General features: G+C 44.8%; 1 protein-coding gene across 3 annotated transcripts in view; it reads right to left on the reverse strand.

Moving 5' to 3' along the window:
• The window catches only part of LOC127426298 (acidic mammalian chitinase-like), a 31,346-nt gene that overhangs the window by 1,521 nt on the left and 10,216 nt on the right, over positions 1-19,609 (reverse strand). The gene's annotated exons all lie outside the window — the stretch shown is intronic.

Consider the following 19,609-nt stretch of genomic DNA (forward strand, 5'->3'; position numbering starts at 1 on the left):
CTACTGTTCATTCACTTCTGCTGGATCTGATGGCGCATTTCAGGGCTTCTCCCCCCTCTGCACTGGTGCACTGCAGAGAACACCCCTGGGCGCTTCGGCAGAAAAACTAGAGAGTATATTTTCTGAAATAGCATTTTTCCCCTCTAAAAGAGTATATATTTCTCTAAAAGAGCGCACACACGGAACGTCTCGCGGCTGCCCAGAACCCGTGAAAGGCTTCAAAGCGCCCTTGAGACAGGTGACCCAGGGACAACGAAACCCGCTGCTCTGGAGCTGGTAAGCAGATCTCCATCTTTTTGTTGCCTTTTGCATTTAATTGCGCTGCATGCCCAAGTGGCTGCAGTACTCAAGAGCTCAGCAAGAGCGGTTTCCTTGTTCCCTGGGTCACGTATCCAGTGTGTACGGCCATCATCATGACCACCGTCCACCACTCTATTTGGCAGGTTTTGCGCTCCATCGGCGGTCTCCCGCCCCTGAGCACCCAGCTGTGGCACAAATCCGCCCCCGATGTGACAGTCTCCATGGGTCACGAGGACAGGCCTCTTCCTCCCCCATCCCAGGCTGTTCCGGAGGTGGTCACAAGGAGCCAGGTAAGTGCTTCAATGTCCTTAGACTCAGCACGGCCACGACGTGGTGTGGCACCTCGAGCTCCGCCCCGCCGCGAGGCCCCACCTGCCGGTACATCCAATGATGTTGTCCCTTTGGTCCCCCTTGCGCGGAACTTGGACGCATGGCTTGTGCTTTCCAATCCGTCACGAGGGCTGGTCCGGACCGTCTGACTCAGTTGCGTGATTCACATCGCCGGGCATCCGCCCAGGTTCAGCGGTGTCCACTTCACCTTTGTGAAAGACGAAAATGCTGCTACCTTGTGCGGAGATCGCTACCCTCCTACGGAAGGGCGCGATAGAAACTGTCCCTCCAGCCGAGATGAAGAAGGGGTTTTTCAGCCCCTACTTCATCGTACCGAAAAAAGGCGGTGGGTTGAGGCCAATCTTGGACCTGTGAGTTCTGAACTAGGCTTTACACAGACTCCTGTTCAAGATGCTAATGCAAAAACGCATTCTGGTGAGCGTCCTGCATAAAGATTGTTTCGTGGCGGAAGACACGAAGGATGCGTACTTCCACAGCTCGATCCTTCCTCGACACAGACCCTTCCTGCGGTTCGCATTCGAGTGTCAGGTGTATTAGTACAAAGTCCTCCCTTTTGGCCTGTCCCTGTCTCCTCGCATCTTTACGAAGGTCGCAGAGGCTGCCCTTGCCCCGTTAAGGGAAGTGGGCATTTGCGTTCTCAACTATCTCGACAACTGGCTAATCCTAGCTCACTCTCGAGACGTGTTGTGCGCACACAGGGACCTGGTGCTCTCACACCTCAGCCGACTAGGGCTTCGGGTCAACTGGGAAAAGAGCAAGCTCCTCCCAGTTCAGAGCATCTCTTTTCTCGGTTTGGAGTTGGACTCAGTCTCCTTGACGGCGCGCCTTACGAATGAGCGTGCCCAGTTGGCGCTGGCCTGTTTGAAGGCGTTCAAACAGGGAACAGCGGTTCCACTGAAACTTTTTCAGAGGCTCCTGGGGCATATGGCATCCTCGGCGGTGGCCACCCCGCTTGGGTTGATGCATATGAGGCAGCTTCAGCACTGGCTCCAGACTCGAGTCCCGAGATGGCCATGGCACCACAGGAGCCGAGCTTAAGGTACTCTCCTTGAAGACTGCCCTCCTGACTGCGCTCACTTCCATCAAGAGGGTAGGTGACCTGCAAGCATTCTCTGTCAGCAAAACGTGCCTGGAGTTCGGTCCAGGTTACTCTCACGTGATCCTGAGACCCTGACCGGGCTATGTGCCCAAGGTTCCCACCACCCCTTTAGGGACAAGGTGGTGAACCTACAAGGCAGACCCAGCCCTGTCGTCGCTGTGTCCGGTGCGCGCTTTACGCATCTATTTGGATCGCACGCAGAGCTTTAGAATCTCTGAGCAGCTCTTTGTCTGCTTTAGTGCACAGCGGAAAGGAAGCGCTGTCTCCAAGCAGAGGATCACCCACTGGCTCATTGACACCATAACTATGGCATATCTCGCCCAAAACATGCCGCCCCCGGTAGGGCTATGAGCCCATTCTACCCGTGGTGTAGCGGCTTCTTGGGCCCTAGCCAGAGGTGCCTCTCTAACAGACATTTGCAGAGCAGCGGGCTGGGCAACACCCAACACCTTTGCAAGGTTCTACAACCTCCGGGTGGAACCGGTTTCGTCCCAGGTAGTGGCACGCAACACAAGCGGATAAGCCCGGGATAGCCGGCCGGGTGTATCGCTTGCACATAGCGCCTTCCACCTCCTTTTGAGCTGAAGACGTGCGCTGTTAATTCCCAGTAGTGTTCACAAAATTTGTTCCCTGGTTGACTTCCTCCGAGCCCTGTGGCAGTCGAGTTTTTGGAGAGACTCGCTGCCGGCCCAGTACACGCGCTAACTAAGAGCCCGGTTCTGGGGTAGGTGCTCCGCATGTGGCGGTTCCCTGTAAGGCTAACCCCATGCGATCTATATCTTCCGCTATTTCGTTGCCTTGCTGACAAACTGCGTCTTCCTTGGGCAAAGCCCCTCTGCCCCAGTCTCCATGTTTGTAGTAACTCCTCCCCCATTGGGCAGGATCTACCTTGAAGGCTCTCCACATGGTTGGAAAGACCATGTGACATATTTTTCCACTTAAATATCCCCCCTCTTTGGGCGAGGTGTGGTCTCCGCGGTGTCCTCCCCTTGGGAGGGACACCCCCCGACTAGACCTGGCGGCCCAGTCGGATAATCCCCCTTCTTTTTTAGGGAGTGGAAAAAGAGAAGGGGAAAAGAGGCCACGAGCCTGTCTCTATCTTTGGGTAGTGGACTCGTCCCCAAAAAGGGCCGTTCGACACACATAACTGTGTCGGCGGAGGTTACGTGTCGACCTGGTGTGCTGGCTATGAGGCACACAGCAAGTCTACCCACCACACACCGCCAGTTCACGTAACACCGTTCAGCCTTGTGGCGTTTTGTATAGGGACCCCTAGTGTCACTACATCGACACCAACATCGAGTGAGTGACAGATAGGGAACGTCATGGTTACTGATGTAACCTCCTTTCCCTGATGGAGGGAACGAGATAATGGTCCCTCCTGCCACAACGCTGAACTACCCGCTGAAATGGCCGGACCTTATATCGGCTCCTCAGCGTAAAACCTGAATGAGTGGTTGCATACCAGCTCCTTTTATACCCGTATGTCCGGGGGAGTGGCATGCAAATACCACTCGCCAATTTTCATTGGCCTTTTATCAAAGACTAGAGGTGCCTCGGGCTCCCAAAAGTGACCCCTAGTGTCACTACATCGACACCAACGTCTCGTTTCCTCCATCAGGGAACAGAGGTTACACCAGTAACCATGACGTTATAGGTTACTCAGCGAGAATATTGTATGTTAATACACAAATTGAGAATACATACGTAGCTATTGGCAAGAACTGATGTTCATCACTTTTTAGGTAACTCATATAATAAAAAATGGTCAGATAGGTTGGCGGGGGTAGGAGCTTGCCTGATGTGTGTTAATAATATTATTATATAATAAGATGCTTCTAATATTACCTTGTATGCAGGGGCAAACATCTTGATTACTGTCGCAACCTCTGTTCCCTGATTGAGGAAACGAGACATTGTGTCGATGTAGTGACACTAGGGGTCGCTCTTGGGAGCCCCAAACACCTCTGATCTTTGAGAAAAGGCCAATGGGAATTGGGGAGTGGAATTTTCATGCCACTCCCCTGGACATATGGGTATAAAAGGAGCTGGCTCACATTCACTCATTCAGCTTTTGTGCTGACGAGCCGAGACAGCGTCCCGGCCATTTCAGTGGGTAGCTCAGCGTTGTGGCAAGAGGGACACAAAGTCTCATTCCCTCCATCAGGGAACGGAGGTTACAACAGTAACCAAGACATTCCCTATCTGTCACTCACTCGACGTTGTGTCGATGTAGTGACACTAGTGGTCCCTATATGAAACCCCACAACTAGCCACTGCGTGCCTCGTAGCAAGCGCACCCAGCCCCGACGTAACCTCCCCCAACGCCCCATGAGCATCGTACGGTCCCCCGCACCCTGGGGACAAGACAACTGCTCATAGTGAGGACAGGCTGCACCAGCCCCAAAAAATGGAAAATCATTCAGCTGGGGCCATATGTCACGTGGGGGGGGGTGTCCTTTCCCAAGGAGAAAGACACAGTGGAGACCACAACCTGCCCGAAGGGGAGGTAACATGTGGAAATATGGCTGACTCTGATCGAGAGCTGACTCCAGAGGAGGAGACGGGGGTGAGTTGCGACATGCGATGTGAGTGTAAACCGCCTTGGCGGTTTATATACGCTACCGTCGCCGTGTTGTCCATCCGGTGCTTGCCCTGGATCAACGGCCAAAGCCTCCGCAGGGTGAGCAATACCGCTTAGCAACTCGAGGAAGTTGATATGCCAATGTAGTCGTTACCCTGTCCAGGAGCTGTGACTGCATGACACTTGTAGGCATCTGTCGTAACAACGACGCACCTGGACTCTTGCACTACTTGGACCCCTGCCCGCAGAAATTCAAGGTCCGTCCAAGGGCTGAACATGCGGCGGCAGATCGGCGTGATGGCCACACGATGCGTGCCGCAGCGCCATGCCCATCTCAGGACTCGAATCTGAAGCCAGTGCTGGAGCGGTCTCATATGCATCAACCCGAGTGGCGTGACCGTCGCCGAGGATGCCATATGCCCCAGGAGCCTCTGAAATTGTTTCAGTGGGACCGCCGTTCTCTGCCTGAACGACTGCAGGCAGTTCAGCACTGACTGCGCACACTCACTTGTGAGACACTATCATAGAGACTGAGTCTAACTCCATCCTGAGAAAAGATATGCTCTGAACCGGGGAGAGCTTGCTTTTTTCCCAGCTGACCCGAAGCCCCAACCGGCTGAGGTGCCTGAGCACCAGGTCCCTGTGCGCACACAGCAGGTCTCGAGAGTGAGCTAGAATCAGCCAGTCGTCGAGATAGTTGAGGATGCGAATGCCCACTTCCCTTAATGGGCATGGGCTGCCTCTTCGACTTTCGTAAAGACGCAAGGCGACAGGGACAGACCGAAGGGGAGGACCTTGTAATAATATGCCCGGCCCTCGAAGGCGAACCACAGAAAGGGTCTGTTCCAAGGTAAAACCGAAACGTGGAAGTACGCGTCCTTCAGGTCTACCGCCGCAAACCAATCTTGAAGCCGGACGCACTACAGAATGCGTTTCTGCATCAGCATCTTGAACGGGAGTCTGTGCAAGGCCCGGTTCAGCACTCGCAGGTCCAAGATTGGCCGCAGCCCACTGCCTTTCTTTGGCATGATGAAGTAGGGGCTGTAGGACCCACTCTTCATTTCGGCTGGAGGGACATGCTCTATCGCGTCTTTCTGCAGAAGGATTGCGATCTCCGCACACATGGTGGCGGCGTTCTCGCCCTTCACCGAGGTGAAGCGGATGCCGCTGAACTCGGGCGGGCGCCTGGCGAACTGAATCGTATAGCCGAGTCGGATGGTCCTGGCTGGCCATTTTGATGGGTTGGAGAGCGCTAGCCATGCCTTCAAGCACCGAGCGAGGGGCACCAAGGGAACAATCGCATCTGATGTACCTGTGGGTGTGGCCTCGTGGTGGGGCAGAGCTTGAGTTGCCAAGTCGAGGAGCCTCGCGTCCTGAGCTCGTGGCTGTGCTGAAACTTCAAAAGCACTTACCTTGCTCCACGTACCCACCAAAGTACCGGTCAGCGACGGGGGAAGAGGGAGACCGTCCTTGTGACTAGTCAGAAACGCCTGAGCAGGCCTGAGTGTGGATGTGTGTGTGCCGCAGCTGGGCGTGTGGAGGCAGGGGGCCCGCTTCCGCCGCGCCGTGCCTGCCGTGAATGTTCGTTTCCAGCGATCTTGATAACGATGGCCGTAAACACCAGGAATGTGACCCAGAGAATGAGGAAACCGCTCTTTCTTTGAAAATGTGAGTGCCACAGCCCCTCGGGTGTGTGGTGAAATCAAAACCAAAGGAAACAAAGGATTCTCCTCCCGACCCTCCACCGGGGGATGGAGTGGTCTGTCCACCACCTCCAAGTTTACAGCGGGTCTCCACATTCACATCCCTGGGTCGCCCATCTCAGGGGCGCTTTGAAGCCTTCCTAGGGTTCTTGGTGCCGGATCGTGGGACGGGTGGCGTCAGATTCCTGCAGGGGGCTCTACAACAGGGCTGGGTCGTCGGCCCAGGCTGCGGCGGAGCCGGTCTCTTTGCCACAGAGGGACACCCTTGGCGACGAGCAGATGGGGTGCGGGACCTTGATCTGCACTGGGGCAGGATGTGTTGAATAGCCTCTGTCTGCTACTTGACCACTGAGAACTGCTGGGCAAAGTCGTCAAATAGGCCAGCCTGGGAGATGTCAGCCTCCTTCATCTCGACAAAGTTCAGCAGATGGACCACTAAGGTGGACATCGCCTGCCCGAGAGCCTGTGCCCTTCGTCGCCCGGAGGGTGAGATCGGTCGCTGAGTGCAGCTCCTGCATCAGTCCCGGGTCAAGACTACCCTCGTGCAGTTCTCTCAGCGCCTTGGACTGGTGCACTTGCAGGAGGGCCATGGCATGCAGGGCGGAGGCAGCCTGCCCAGCGGCACTGTAAGCCTTGGTTGTCAGTGACAATGTGGACTCACATGCCCTGGACAGGCATCTCGGGCGATTCCGGCAGGTGGCGGCATTTTGCAGGCACAGGTGCACTGCAACCACCTTGTCCACCTGAGGAATCCCCGTGTACCCCCTGGCTGTCCCACCATTGAGGGTAGTGAGAGCAGAGGAGCTCAGAGATCAGGTTCAGGCAGTAAAAGGTGCCTGCCACAATTTTGTGAGCTCCTCGTGTACCTCCGGGTAGAAAGGGACTGGGGCGGGGCACGGCTGTGAGCAGCACTCTGAGCCCAGGAACCTATCATCAAGCCACAAGGGCTCAGGGCAGGGTGGATGGTTCCACTCAAACCCGACACTCGCAGCCACCCGGGCAAGCATCCGAAGGTGGGAACCCAGTCGAGTCCTCCGCAACTGCTCACTCTCTCCGATGCTGCGATCGAGAGCTCATCCTGTTCCTGAGCCCCGAATGAGACATTAAACTCACCCTGGGGCCCATGCAGGTGAGGCAGCGATCATGGCCTTCAGAGGTGGAGAGGTAGCGACCGCAACCAAGAACCATACACAGATGGAAAGGCATCTTTAAAAAGACGCTCTCCGTCAGTGCCACTCTTTTAGAGGAAAATTACTCTTTTAGAATATATTCTCTCTCTTTTCCAGCTGTCGAAGCGCCAAGGGGCGTTCTCTACTATCAAATGTTTTTTTTTTTGTTTTTTTTTTTTATTGAAGAATATTTACAAATGCTGCATTAATCACATTTAGTCCACAGTGGACAGGTTCAGCCTTTACAACAACTGGGGTACACTGTAGTTCAAAGAGACAAGTTGTTGACATCACAACCTGAGTGACCTTCAAGGTAGCAATCTGCAAGCTTACATACAGCCATTCGGTATAGTGTAAAATGAGACATTACCGATCTGAGAACAGTTTTAACGGCTATCGATTTTGAGTTTCGAGCAAAGCCTGGCAATGGAGCTCTGGATCAACAAAAAAGGTTGAAGTGTACACAACGTGAAACAGCAGAATGATTTCATTAAGGAAAAATGTGGTAAAAAAGAAAGTTATTGGAATTTTACATAGTGCACACATAATCTGATTACAAAATGCATGTAAGCATGAGAACAAAACAAACGCAAGGACAAGAGGACATTCCTGTCTAAACAATACAGTAGTTTTGGTTTTGTAATCCTAGCATGGCTTTTGAGTGCTTCTACATTCTCACATACAGGTTGGGGAGTAACGAAATACATGTAACGGGATTACTTATTTAAAATACAAAATATAAGTAACTGTATTCCACTACAGTTACAATTTAAATAATTGGTAATTAGAATTACAGTTACATTCAAAAAGTATTTTGATTACTGAAGAGATTACTTTGCATTTTATTGTCTTTTGTTTCGTTTAATTTTTAGTCCTTTCAGATGGAAAACATTTATACATATAAATGATGCGATCCAAAGTGCATTTGAACAGCGGTGAAACACTTTCTTATGATATGTTACATTCATACTGTAACGTCTGAACAGGCTCCCATCCACCAGAGGGAGCCCTCACCTGAATATTGAACTTTTGTCACTTCCTGTTTCTGCCACATCAGTTCCTGTTTGGACATTCTCCATGTATATAAGCCATATGCCCACAGTATCACCTATGAAGTGTTGCCAGTTATATGCCTTACCAAGCTTTGTTTCTCTGCCATTGTTTTGTCTATTGTTATGACCATTGGTTACGTTTGCTGGATTTACTTCTCTGGATTACTGTTTTTGGATTTGTTGCCTGAGGACTGATTTATCTGTGTTTTGACCCAAGCCTGTGACCTGACTACGTTTAAAGAATACTGTTTGAATTGTTTGAGCAACCCCTCTAATAAATATCTGCAAATGGATCCCACTCAGCCTACCACATCCTTACAGAATACTTGCCCGGCTCGGATCCAGCGGATGTCTCTCAACTCCTTTCAACCATCGGATATCAGAATGAGGTACACAAGGGTTTTCAACACCAACTGCTAATGATTCAAACCGCCAATGACCAGCTAACACAATATATTCGGTCTCTTCCTACACCACGCCATGATCCGGTAAGATTTGCTCTTCCCGAAAAGTTTGATGGCTCTCCTGATAACTGTACTGGTTTCCTACAACAATGCTCGATTTACTTCTCAAATCAACCTGATGTATTTAACCAGGATAAGTTGAAATGCTCATTTATCATGACTTTACTAACTGGGAAGGCATTAGAGTGGGCTACGGCTGTTTGGAATCATGATACACTTATTCAACAATCTTACAGTCATTTTTCTATGTTGATTCCTGATGTTTTTCAATACCCTGCAGGGGGCATGGATGCAGCAACTCTGCTCACTCAGTTACGCCAAGGCAATAAATCTGCTTCTGACCATGCCATACAGTTTCGCACACTTGCAGCCCAGAGCAGATTTAACAGCATAGCATTGAAACACATCTTTTGCTCTAGTCTGTCAGCCAAACTTCAGGCAGAATTGGTGTGCAGAGATAACTCCCTCGACTTCTCACAATACATTACCCTCGCTATCAGACTAGACAATCTCTTATGATCACAACCATGTTTTAATACCTCCTTGCCATGTCATGTACCTACAACCTCAGTTCAGGTTCCAAGTTAGCACCAACCTACAGAGTCTATGCAAATAGGACAAACTCGTATGTCTCAAGACGAACGTAGAAGACGATTACTCCATAACCTCTGTTTCTACTGTGGTGAACCATGTCATCGCTGTTCCAACTGCCCCGTCAAACCTACTACCACCTCTACACAATGTTATCGAGTGAGTCACATCTTTAATCCTCTAAAAATCAGTCAGGCTTGTCACTACCCATCATTTTGTCCATAGCTGACCAAGAATATAATTTTTCAGCGTTAATAGACTCTGGAGCTGCTGCCAATGTTATACATCAGGACTTAGTGTAGCAATTGAACATCCCCATGACCAAGTGTGAACCACCTATTACAGTAACTGCTGTTGATGATGGTCCCATCTGTAAAGGTCATATCACTCAAACTCTTCCTATAAAACTCCAAGTCAGTCTGCTTCACATTGAACAAATCATTCTGTACTTAATTTCTTCACCACAAAACCCAGTGATTCTCAGATATCCCTGGTTATCTGCTCACGAACCCCAGTTTTCATGGAAGAACAAGGATTTAATCTGTTGGTCTCCTCACTGTCATCTCCACTGTCTGGATCTGCCACCCAAGTTTACAGTCTGCACAACTCATCTCACCGAGAACCTCCCTTCATTGCCAAACAATGTCTCCAATGAGTATACTGACTTGGCCGAGGTTTTTAGTAAGGAGAGGGCCACCCAGTTACCTCCTCAGCGATCCTGTGACTGTGCAATAGACCTTCTTTCTAACACTTCTCCACCCAAAAGCCATGTTTACCCATTGTCCATCCCAGAGACCACCTTCCATCTTCCAATCTTTCGTCAAAGAGGTCTTCAAAGACCTCCTGAATCAATATGTGATAGTCTACATAGATGACATTCTGATCTATTCCCGGTCTATGGAGGAGCATATTGACCAAGTAAGGAATGTCTTGTCACGTCTTCTCCTGAGCAATATTTTTGTCAAATCCGAGAAGTGTGAATTTCATGTCCTTTCCACCACATCCTTGGGGTATAATATTAGCCACTCTGGAGTGCAGATGGATCTCACCAAGGTAAAAGCTGTCATTGACTGGCCCACACCCACCACGGTAAAGGAATTACAACGATTTCTAGGCTTCGCTAATTTCTACCGCAGATTCATCCGTAACTACAGTACCATTGCTGCACCCACCACCTCTCTTCTTAAAGGTAAACCCAAGAAGTTGGCATGGACAGAGGCAGCATCAACCACCCTCAATAGACTCAAGTCCAGTTTTACCTCTGCCCCCATTCTCAAGCATCCCGACCCTCAACTTCCCTTCATCGTAGAAGTCGAAGCCTCTGATACCGGAATTGGTGCTGTCCTTTCACAACGTCATGGAAACCCAGGCAAACTACACCCCTGTGCATTCTTCTCCCATAATCCCTCAGGAGCTGAGGCGACATCACGTTCCAAATGCTGGATTTAAAAGAATGGCGGTGAATCGTGAGTCTGATGGCTCTTCTCAACTGTTAGTGCTATATATACCAAGATAATTGTTCCCTGTGCTTAAATGGTGCTTGTTTAACAAAACCTGAGTAGATAGTTTTCGCGGTTGTTGTTCTTACATCATATATTCGGTCACGTGACAATGCCAACGTACCCGGATGAAGTATATGTCAAATCTATTCAAACTACTCGCATGCATACCTAAAAGAATGTACTGTTTTGCCAGCAGATAAGTGCGTCCTTCATCAAACACAGTACATAGTGTGACAGTACGTGGTTTCGGACGCAGCAATGGAAAATATATTTTAGAAGCATTTTAATGGAAGTACACAGACAGATGGAATCGGCCTCGGAGAAGTGTTGACTTTTGGAGACCAGTGCACTTTCTGTAGAAACTAGGGGTGTAACGGTTCTCTGTAAAAAACTAACCATACGATTCGTCACCCATGGTTCGGTAAGAATTAGCACCTCGGTTCACCTCAAGTTTAATAATGCATCTAGAGCACAAGGTTTGGTGAAGAAATCTTTTTGCAGTCAATTACAACAGCGATGTTCAAAAACATTTACAAAACAGGCACTGTTTGCAGACATCGCTCAGCGCGAGTGCCATATACTGGTAATATATGTCAATAATGGGCACGAGGGTGTAAAATGCACACATGAGTTCTTCATGTTTGCTTGCGTGGTTGTAATCTATAGCAAGCAATGAGCGTCAATAATGCGCTTTGATTAATGCCATTAAAATGCCGTTATAGTAATACATTGATATATGATTAACCATATACGCTGACATCATCCAGGGAAAGAGCAGCAGGTCAGCCAAAACTACACACACTCCCTTCAGTGTTTCCCACAGGATTTTGTGAGACTGTGGTGGGTGGACCAAGGACCATCTGAGGGGGTCTGTGGGCATGCTCCCCCGTAAGAAAATGTTGTACATTTTATGTTGTACAACTTTTGCATTTAAGTTAAATGCATCAATCTGGTGTACTTTGAGAGCAAAATTAAGAGGCTAGATCTATGAAGAACTTTGTGCTCTTGTAAACAATGTTGTGCTCTAGTAGTAATTTAATCATAAACACATTGGTTGTATAGATATGAATGGTGATGACATGGCAAAAAAGTCACACCCACAAACCATAAACGAGATGGAGTTTAACGCAGTTCACAAATGGTCAAAACACAAAATCGAGAGCATATTTATGAGCCAGGGCTCGACATTTAGCATTGTTTTGTGCTTGTCCTCCGGACAAGTAAATTGGTCATTCACTTATCCAAGTAAAAAAGTTACTTGTCCAGAGAGAGAAAAACAGACATTTAAGTTACATGCTCAAGTAACATGTCAAAGTTTATGTTGTATATTTTTCTAAAATTATGACCGATGCCCAACCTAATAGTGTACCTATGCAATCAACTCAGTTCTCTGTAACAGAAATGTAAACTGCACTGGGTAAGGGTTATGTTACGTATGGTAGTCAAATACACTGTAAACCTGAACAAGTTAGCAGAACTAAAAAAAAAAATTAAGGTAATCAGTTACAAAGTTAATAAATTCCAAATTTAAGTGGAACTGTCAGGTTTTGATTTTGTACTACTTATGCATGCTAATTGCTCTTATCTTGAAAAATTGAGTAAGCTAACGCATACATTTTGATGGCACTTAACTGTAAATTTTGAGTAAACCACCAGATTTATTTATTTATTTATTTTTTGCAACACAAATAAGTTATTTCCATCACTTTATTCACCCAAGTTAAGTATGACTAGTGACTTGCTTAATAATGGATAAAGCAATAACTAAAATATACATTTGGTATCGGTCCTCAAACTAAGCTGAAGCTCCACTTCACCATAATGGTATCCCCCAGAACTCCAACATAACAGAAACTCTTCTAAATAGCAACATAACAAAACCTTAAACACTAACAAGTTTCCCCCTTTGCATTCATGTTGCAAAAACACATAAAATAACATGTAATTTTAACATTTACTTTCCCTATCGGGTCCCATGCAAAGCATGCTGGGAACAAGAAATCCCCTGCCCAATTTGTTTTTACCAAACAAAAACAAAAATTAAGTTAATTAAACTCAAAACAATAAACACTGGTTAGAAGGCGCACTTTATGCATTTCAAGTCTTCACCAATCACAAAAATCTGGAATACATCAAGGAAGCCAAGAGATTAAATCCTCGCCAGGCCATATGGGCACTCTTCTTCACTCGGTTCGATTTCACGGTCACATATCGTCCAGGAAGTATCAATAGTAAAGCTGATGCTCTGTCACATATCTATGAATCTGTTGAGACACATATTAGTCCGGAGAGGATTCTACCTTCCTCCATCATCATCGCTCCCATCCGGTTGGATATCACGGAGGAGATTCAACGTGCTCAACAAGAGGAACCTTCTCCTCCCGAATGTCCCACTGGCAAAGTGTACGTTCCTTCCAGACTACGCAACAGAATTATTCAATGGGTTCACGCACCACTCTCCTCTGGACATCCTAGAATTAACTGTACTATTACTTTAGTCAGGAACTCTTTCTGGTGGCCTACACTATCCACTGACATCAATAACTATGTAAGTGCCTGTCAGACCTGTGCACAATCCCGCACACCTTGTCAACTACCTGCAGGACTACTAGAACCACTACCCATTCCACAACGACCCTGGTCTCACTTGTCCATTGATTTCGTCACTGATCTGCCTAACTCTCAAGGATCCACCACCATCATGGTCACCATTGATCGCTTCTCAAAATCATGCCATCTTATACCTTTGAAGGGTCTACCCACTGCCATGGAAACTACTGAAGTACTGTTCAATCAAGTGTTTCAAATCTATGGATTACCTGATGACATGGTCACTGATCGAGGACCGCAGTTCACTTCGAGAGTATGGAGAGCCTTCTGCCAACTACTCAACATCAACGTCAGTCTCACCTCTGGATACCATCCACAGGCTAATGGACAAGTGGAGCATCTCAATCAGGAAATTGGTAGATATCTAAGGTTGTACTGTAGTAAGGAACAGGAGAAGTGGAGCATCTTCCATCCTTGGGCAGAGTATGCCCAAAACTCCCTTACACACTCTTCTATGGGTTTGACCCCCTTCCAATGTGTCCTGGGATATCAACCTCCCCTATTCCCTTGGTCTGGGGAGCCTTCCGAAGTGCCTGCCGTGGATGATTGGATTAGGAAAAGTGAGCTAGTCTGGAACAGTGCTCATGTCCATCTTCAATGAGCCATTCGGTCTCAAAAGATCCAAACTGACCAACACCGACACCCTCATCCTGAGTATCAACCAGGTCAAATGGTGTGGCTTTCTACTTGGGACCTACGCCTGAAACTCCCCTGTAAAAAGCTAAGTCCCAGGTATGTAGGTCCCTTCAAGATCTTACGTCAAGTTAATCTTGTCACATACCATTTAGAATTGCCTGCCACTTACCGCATCTCTCCTTCTTTCCATGTGTCCCTCCTGTAACCTGTCCACGCATCATCGAGTCCTGAGGCTACTGACGAGGGACCGCCTCTGCTGCTTGAAATCGATGGAGCTCCTGCCTTCCTAGTTTGGGAGATTCTTGATTCTCACAGGAGGGGTGGTCAACTTCAATACCTCGAGGACTGGGAGGGATACGGCCCAGAGGAGAGATCGTGGATACCAGCCAAAGACATCTTGGAACCATCATTCATCAGAGACTTTCATCAAGCCCATCCGGATCGCCTGGCCCCCGGATCAAGAGGTTGCCCCAGGAAAGGAACACCTAGAGGTGTTTTTAAAGGGGCGGGGGGGGTTTATCTGTAATGTCTGAACAGGCTCCCATCCACCAGAGGGAGCCCTCACCTGAATATTGAACTTTTGTCACTTCCTGTTCCTGCCACATCAGTTCCTGTTTGGACATTCTCCATGTACATAAGCCATATGCCCACAGTATCACCTTGCGAAGTATTGCCAGTTATCTGCCTTACCAAGCGTTGTTTCTCTGCCATTGTTTTGTCTATTGTTATGACCATTGGTTATGTTTGCTGGATTTACATCTCTGGATTACTGTTTTTGGATTTGTTGCCTGAGGACTGATTTATCTGTGTTTTGACCCAAGCCTGTGACCTGACTACATTTAAAGAATACTGTTTGAATTGTTTGGGCAACCCCTCTAATAAATATCAGCAAATGGATCCCACTCAGCCTACCTCATCCTTACACATATGAGCAGACTGAGAAGTAAATTTGAAGTTTGGAGCAAAAGAAATAGAAATAAACCTTGTGTAAATTGTCAGCTTCATGCTAAGTTAAAATGCTATTTCTAGCCATTTTAGATGCACGTTACCAGGCACGATCATATTTTCTTTATCAAGAAAATTCACGTTGGATCAAAATCAATTTTTTCTAGTAAGACCTTTTGATATTATGGCAAAAACTGTATTGATATTTTATGTATTGTTTTCCTGTAAAAATATCTAAAAATCCTTAAAACAAGATCAATTTGATTTATCTTGTTTTAGAAACAACACTGCATAAGATATTTAGGTTTCTCAGAGAATGTATTTTTAACATGTGTATTTTGTCTTACTGTACTGGCAGAGTTTTTATAGTCAAAACAACTATACCAGTTTTGAAGAAGTAATCCAAAGTATTTAGAATACGTTACTGACCTTGAGTAATCTAATGGAATACGTTACAAATTAAATTTGGAATACATTGAAAAAGTAACCCTCCCAACCATACTCACATATAACATTTACTCTGCTGCTACCAGTGTTTGGTTCTAGAACCACTAAACAACTATTGATGATGCTGTTTATGTGTGACAGCTTCTGACTAACACTGTTCTAAATGTAAATGAGTGATCATGAAGCATACTTTACAGTTAAAATCGCGTGGACAAAATATGGAAGGAATTATTGGATAATGATGTTACAGAAAGTGTTACAGACGATGTGTAAAAGTGATTAAGCAGCTCAAATCAAACAATTCTTACACATCCAGTAATAGTGTTCTGTCAAGATGAAAATAGCAATATTTACAGTAACAACTTATTCAAACCACGAGACATTTTCCCTTGAAAGTAACATACAGTGTAAAATGATAATACATAAATTTAGCTGTAGCTGCCCTCAAAGGTTCCTAAATAAAAAAAACAAACAATTAAAAGTATCAATTTAAATGAATGAAAACACCCCTTTGAATCGCCGTCAGCAAAACAACAAAGAGAAATGAAAATACAAGGAAAAAAAATCTAACATTTATTGTGTTGAATTTTACCTTCTTGAACTGAAGGAGCCTCTGAAAGTCAGTATTATTACAGATAAAAATGGACATTAGAGGGATGTACAACTATTTTATAATAAGGTGTTGATGCCACACTATTGAAATAAAAATGTAAACCACTTGTCTTAAATTAAAAATAATATATATATATATATATTCAGGGATGCAAACTCATGAGAGGTGAAAAAGGTGAGAAAGTCATAGCAGGTGTCCCAGATGTATATTTTAATTTGATTTGTTTGTTGTATTGTAAGCTTTTTTATGTTGTATTTAAAGCTTTTTTTAAGCATCTAATGTAGAGAACACACACAACAGTTCTTCTGTTTATGATGTCTCAGTTGCTTCTGTCTCAATGTAATCCCAGACTGACTCGATGTTCATTGAGGGGCTCTGTGGGGGCCATGGTGTCTGTTGCAGGGCTCCCTGTTCTTTTATTCTATTTGCATATAAAGTGTATATATAACGGGTTTGTAATGAGAACAAAGCCATGAGGTGGAGATGTTGAAAGAGTGGCAGTGCTCTGTGAAGGGTTAAAATTATATTAATATTGTGATATTTGGTTAATATTAGTGTCATATTGCTTCATATCTTATCACTGGTACATTGTTATTTCATAATGTCAGTTTCCAAACCCAATAAAGACAAACAGAAATAAAATATGTCAGAAAATATGTTGCAGAACAATAAAATGTGAATTTTTAGTATTTTGCTTTTAATGTGACTTTTTTTTTTTTTTTTTAAGAACTCTAAGTTTTAATATTTAGGTTCAAATTTTAAATTTCACGAATGTAAATATATAATTACTGAATGCAAATGTATTTCATTGACTGGTACCATTACATTTTAATAAATAAATAAAAATAAAAATGGATCTAATCTGTGCCTATAATAAAGTGTTCCAAATGTCTGCTAGTAGTTTATTAGCACAGTTGTTATAGAAAAAAACTCTTAGTTCTTATGCTAGTGTAACATTATCAGGATAGTCTTATTTTATGAGTGTGGGAAATTTAGTAGTATAAATGTACACGGGATGGGTTAAAGTGCCCACGTACCTCCACCATTATATGTAGGAAAACAGTATGTTTGAGCTAGGAATTAATTTAAACTGTCCTTTTTCTACATTATTACGTACAGAAACGTATAATGGATTTAGTTGCGTTCGACGATCATTATGAGAAAGATAAATGACAAATAACTAGATTATTTGTCTGAATAAAATTCTCCACCATTAAAATCGTAATACAACGTCTTATTGTATCTGCTCACAATTTCTATTGTAAGGAATTAGCTTTAATAAGGGAATTATGATTAATTCATTATTGGAGTAATATTATTCTCATGGCTTACTGAAAATAATATTACACATATTTTAGGTATAGTTTTGAAGCGAAATCTTTTTTTAAAAAAGGGATGAGATTATTTATCAAAATAAACCACAGTCAAATTATCCTTGAATACAAACAAACTTTATTGCTATTCTAAACATAAACTAATCTAACACATACAACATGAAACAGGTTAGTGAGTAAAGTGACAGAATGTGAAATAAATGATCAATACAGAGAAAATGAAGTTTATGGAGTCTGTTGACAATGTCTTAAGAACCATTTATCCTTCTTTGAGTCTAAATCGATTTGCAATCGGATTACCCAAAGTATTAAACTAATACACCAGCACTTTGAGCAAAAGTCTGGAGATGTACTTGCATGTCATTTCGTTTCCTTGCATTGCATCTCCTTGTGTTACTTGGTTCTTTGGCATTTGAAGAAAGTTCGTCCGTCGATGTCTTGGACTCTGTTATGATCGCGGATAGTTATTGTCTGGATGGCTGATAAAGTGGGCTTTGAAGCGAGGCCTTCTACAAGGACGGCTCGCGACTCCCTTTGGGTTTGTGAACCGTATAGCAGAGAGTGAGAGGCTTCCTCGGGAATTTGTGTCCCGAGTTTTCCTTGGACTCTACATGGAAGAAGCAAAAGAGCCGAAGAGAGGAGACCAAGCAACGGTTCCAAGAGAGGATTCCAAGAGACAAGTTCTAAGAGAAGAAGAGAGAAGAGTTTTTCCGTGGTAGGGAAGTTTGAACTGAAATTGGCCACACCCCAAAGGTGTCCTGAGCCAATCAGAAGTGACTTTTCAGAGTCACATGGTCGACTGGTCTGTCCTTTTCAAAGTTGATTTACAATCCTTTGTGTGAAGGATCCTTTCAACTCCTGCTCAAAAATAGTGCATGTTTACTCATGAACTTTTATATCTTGAAAACAGTGCAAGAGACGTGATATCCATTGTCATCAACATTCTCTAAACACTAAATGTGACATGCTTTCATGAATATTACATGTGTAAGTAACAAAACATGAAAATCCTTGTTTACAAATCATACTGGTTAATTCATTGGTTTTACAACATGGATAATACATTACACATTATGAGAAACCTGATTGTCGGGGTATATTATCAGGTTAAGCCTTGAATAGTTACCATTCTTAGTAGAATGAGATGAATAATACAAGATTAAAGATTATAATTATCGATTTGTCTGTTATAAGTGATTACAAATCACTACACATATTTGAAAAGGTACATCAGGCTATAATCATTAATTTGTCAGTTATAAAAGTGATCACAGGTCATAAAGTCATTTTCAGGATAATCTAGCAAGGCTAGGTTTTGTATACATTGTGGGTCCATGCGGTCTCTGCTGAGCTATAAGAGAATGTCTTTGGAATGTGCAGATGGGGAGAGGAGGTGTCCAGGGGGAGGAACAAATGTCACTGTGTTAGGTCAATGTTGATTTCGGGTCTTGAGACTGTTTTCACGAGTCTCCGTTTTCTGATATGGCCACGGATTTATGCATTAAGGTCACAAGGTGTTACTTGACCATTTGGTCTTACAGAGGGTTTAAGTTTGTGGAACAAAGAAGGGTTTTCTTTATTGGTCAGCTCAGTCATTACAAACTCTAGTTTGAGATTAAGCAGGCATTGGAGAGACGGTTTCCTTCAGCAATTTAGGCGCCATGGATTCGTTTTTATGACTCTCTAATGGCTCGGTGGGGGATCTCTCTGATTTGTGGAATGTGGTGTTGTGTTCATTTGATGGCTTTGTTCATGGATAATCCTACATGAGGTAGCAGGCTAATTTGCCATTTTTTAACTGTTCCTTTCATGTTATCTTGGCAAGATGAATGATGCCAGAGGGTAGACTTTTTTTCAGACAGTTTACTGTTTATTATATTCCTTGGAGTTCAGGTAGCAGTTATAAGCAGGGTTGGGGAGTAACGGAATGTATGTAATGGGATTACTTATTTAAAATACAAAATATTAGTAACTGTATTCCACTACAGTTACAATTGAAATCATTGGTAATTAGAATACAGTTACATTCAAAAAGTATTCTGATAACTGAAGAGATTACTTTGCATTTTATTGTCATTTGTTCATTTAATATTTAGTCCTTTCAGATGGAAAACATTTATACATTGAAATGATGCAGTCCAAAGAGTGTTTGAACAGCGATGAAACACTTTCTTAAGATGTGTTACATTCATACGAGCAGACAGAGAAG

This window comes from Myxocyprinus asiaticus, chromosome 35 (assembly GCF_019703515.2).
Source record: "Myxocyprinus asiaticus isolate MX2 ecotype Aquarium Trade chromosome 35, UBuf_Myxa_2, whole genome shotgun sequence".
NCBI lineage: Eukaryota > Metazoa > Chordata > Actinopteri > Cypriniformes > Catostomidae > Myxocyprinus > Myxocyprinus asiaticus.